The sequence below is a fragment of the Pundamilia nyererei genome, unplaced genomic scaffold (genome assembly GCF_000239375.1).
Source record: "Pundamilia nyererei isolate P.nyererei 1_Seehausen unplaced genomic scaffold, PunNye1.0 scaffold00015, whole genome shotgun sequence".
NCBI lineage: Eukaryota > Metazoa > Chordata > Actinopteri > Cichliformes > Cichlidae > Pundamilia > Pundamilia nyererei.
This window is the reverse complement of record NW_005187416.1, coordinates 6,141,683-6,144,900: the sequence shown is the minus strand read 5'-3', so window position 1 is coordinate 6,144,900 and position 3,218 is coordinate 6,141,683. Positions and strand designations below refer to the sequence as shown.

Here is a 3,218-nt window from a genome sequence, read left to right as displayed (position 1 = left end):
GTGGAATATTAGAGTAGACATCTATGAAACTTGGACCAGACGTGGAATGTGTTGAAAGTTAAACGTCAACTACTAAGGATGATTTTTAAAAAATTTTTGAATATGATGCAACCAGGCTGTCCCAGTGCAATGTGTGCGCGTGTGCAGTCACACATGCAGACTTGCCGTGCACACTCACACACCGCATTGAGACAGCCTGGTTGCTGTTATTCAAAAGAGTTAGTGGTTTATATAATTGCAAAGTGTAATTCATTGCAGTTAACTTTTATTTGTTTAATCGCTTACACAAGTTTTGAGGTGTGGAATAAACTGCAATGGAGTTTGAAAACAAAAAATGTGTGTGCGTGGTTGAAGGATGTGTTGGGGGAAGGTCTTTTAAAACAAAGGGGGGGCTATCAAAAAGTTTGCACTTCATGCACCCTGTGTGTGTTTATAGTGTTTTATATTTAATATTCACACTCGGGAGAACAGCTCAGAGATCAGGATCTTGCCCTGGACATGTGACTACAGTCCTTGTGTTTCTGTTTGTTACTTTAAAGTGATCCCTCGGGTATTAAGCAGTTTTCCTTGTTAATAACTGTTTGTCATCAGTGATTTGGAGCTTCATTTTTCTCACTGAATGGATGCTTGCAGTTAAAATTGTATTCTTATCACCTTGTTGCCCTTCGTTGATATTTTTTAATTAGATTATCTACAAAATAGTTAAATAAGGAGGGATCATGTGGAAAAACTGCCCATGATTTATTAAAATACAGAAATAAATTAAACCATCTAGCAATTAACTCAGATGACCCATTATAGAAGAAACAATCCCAGCCATCGAAGCAGTTAGGAGAGGACCCTGCAGAGTCCCGATGAAGATGGAGGCTTGGAGCTCATCACCCTGGTCATTCCACACACCAGAGTGGGGAGGTGGGTTGCATGGCTGAGTGTCTGAAAGACAGAAGACCAGTGAGATGTAAAGCATGCAGTAAAGGCTGATTATCTTGGAGAAGGCAGAAAATGATTGGACCATAGAAATGATCTCAGCACTTGTTTGAGTAGTTTTTTACTAGCAGCAAAACATTTAATTTGGGTATCCAAATTTAAATGATGGTGTGAATTTTAAAAATGGCACCAATAAATAAATAAAAATGCATATTAAGAGTTTACAGGAGTTAGTGGGTATTATAGAATATAATAAACATTAAGCTGCCTTTGAAAACGTTGAGTATGCTTATATGCACTGAGTTTCTGTGAAAACAATGTTGATACATTTCGGTTTGACAGCCCGCGAGATCCACAAAGTGTGGAAACAGCGCCATAATTTTCCATTCGGTCCTTCAGCGTCAGGCGTTTCCGTAGTGTAGTGGTTATCACGTTCGCCTAACACGCGAAAGGTCCCCGGTTCGAAACCGGGCGGAAACACTTATTGCTAGAAGACGTTTTTTTTGTATAACAAACATACATGTGATGTGTGAAAAGGCTATATTTATATAATAATATATTTATTTAATATGTAGTGACAGGTTATGTATAATACAATTATATATATATAATCCCACCCTTCTATATAAAGAAGGGTGGGATCTCATCTTGACATGTCGAGATGACATTAAACTTTTTAAATATGCGTGAAAAGAAAACAGAGGTGTCGGTCTACGTGAGTCCATGTCTGTGGATTTGTTACCCTTGGAAGTGTGTTTTTTTAAACCTGTTGTTACTGACCTCGATTTTAAGTTGGACAGACAAATTAGAGCAGTGGTGAAGTTCGGTTTTTATCATTTAAGGTGACTGGCAAGAGCGAAGTTGGTTCTTTCTAGGCAGCACCTCGAAACAGCGATCTATGCTTTAATTTCTTCCCATCTGTTGTAACTGTACACTGCTATGGTTATATGCTCTCGTAAAAGAGAGCATATAACCCTGTCCTGGCCTCCCTGCACTGGCTGTCTGTGCCTTTTAGAGTTAATTTTAAAATTCTTATGTTTGTTTTTAAATGTTTTAACAATCTTGCTCCGCCTTACCTCTCTGAGCTTCGTCGTGCCTACACACCCTGTCGGTCTCTTAGGTCAGCTGACCATCTTCTTCTGGAAGTAATGAGATCCAGGAGGAAGCTCAGAGGCCATGGGGCCTTTACTATCGTGGCTCCTAAATTATGGAATAACTTGTCCTTCCACGTTAGAGAGGCCTCTTCACTTCTTTAAAACGCATCTCAAAACCTATTTTTATTCTTTGGCTATTGGCCTCACTGAGACTTAGTTTATCTTGTATTTAAATTAATTATTAACTAACAAATTAAATATGTTACTTTTTTTTCTTTTATTTATATCATATGTAATTTTATTATTTAGTTCCAATGTACAGCACTTTGTGTCAGCTGTGGTTGTTTTACAGTGCTTCATTAATAAAGATGATGATGATGATGAAAGGTCATAGGAAGACCAATGTGAAACAGCATAACCTTATTTATTAAATACTACCTCGCTGCTTATGTACTAAACCTTTCAACGTTGTACCGGTGTAATATATTTGTGGCCACACGCGTGTTTGTGGGGGCGCTGTTTCTTGCTGTGTGATCAAAATTAAAGTAATTCGTGGACATCACACTGATGTGTTTTTCTTGTGAAACATGTCGGTACATCCTATTTAGTTTTTTATAACCTACATATGTATGATATATTTGAATATGAGGAAAAAATCAAGAATAAAAAAGAAAAGCAATAAAAATATGTTTCCGCCCGGTTTCGAACCGGGGACCTTTCGCGTGTGAGGCGAACGTGATAACCACTACACTACGGAAACTGCTAGTCTGAGCGGGCGACGTAGCCAAAAATATGTATTACCAAGAAAGAAACAACGTTAACTGCAGTCATTTCTATAGTAGTAAAATTAAACGATCTAAAGTCCAAAGTGCGAGACCTTCTTCGTGTTTTCCAAAGACGACAAACGGGCTGTGAGAGTATTTGCCGGACTCAAAGGAGCTTGCAAAGAAAAGCGTCTGGAATTCTTTAAGTTACTTGAAGACGTTTCACCTCTCATCCAAGAAGCTTCTTCAGTTCTAAGGTCAAATGGTGGAGAGTCCCAGATATAAACCTAGTGGGAGTTTCCCCCCACAGAGGGACAAAAGGACCCCTGATGATCCTCTAATCGCCTGGGCCAAGGTGTGAAACTGGGTGTGGGTCCCAATCAGCCAGAGTTTCGGGTGAGTTCATTGTGAAACCTGGCCCCACCTTATCATG

At 39.0% G+C, this 3,218-nt stretch overlaps 2 non-coding genes across 2 annotated transcripts; one reads left to right on the top strand and one right to left on the bottom strand.

Annotated features, from left to right (window-relative positions):
- The first annotated feature begins 1,334 nt into the window (after positions 1-1,334).
- Positions 1,335-1,407, top strand: trnav-aac (transfer RNA valine (anticodon AAC)). Its single transcript has one exon. It is a non-coding gene; the product is annotated as a tRNA-Val (tRNA).
- Positions 1,408-2,708: 1,301 nt separating this feature from the next.
- On the bottom strand, positions 2,709-2,781 carry trnav-cac (transfer RNA valine (anticodon CAC)). The gene has a single exon. It is a non-coding gene; the product is annotated as a tRNA-Val (tRNA).
- Between the last annotated feature and the right edge of the window lie 437 nt (positions 2,782-3,218).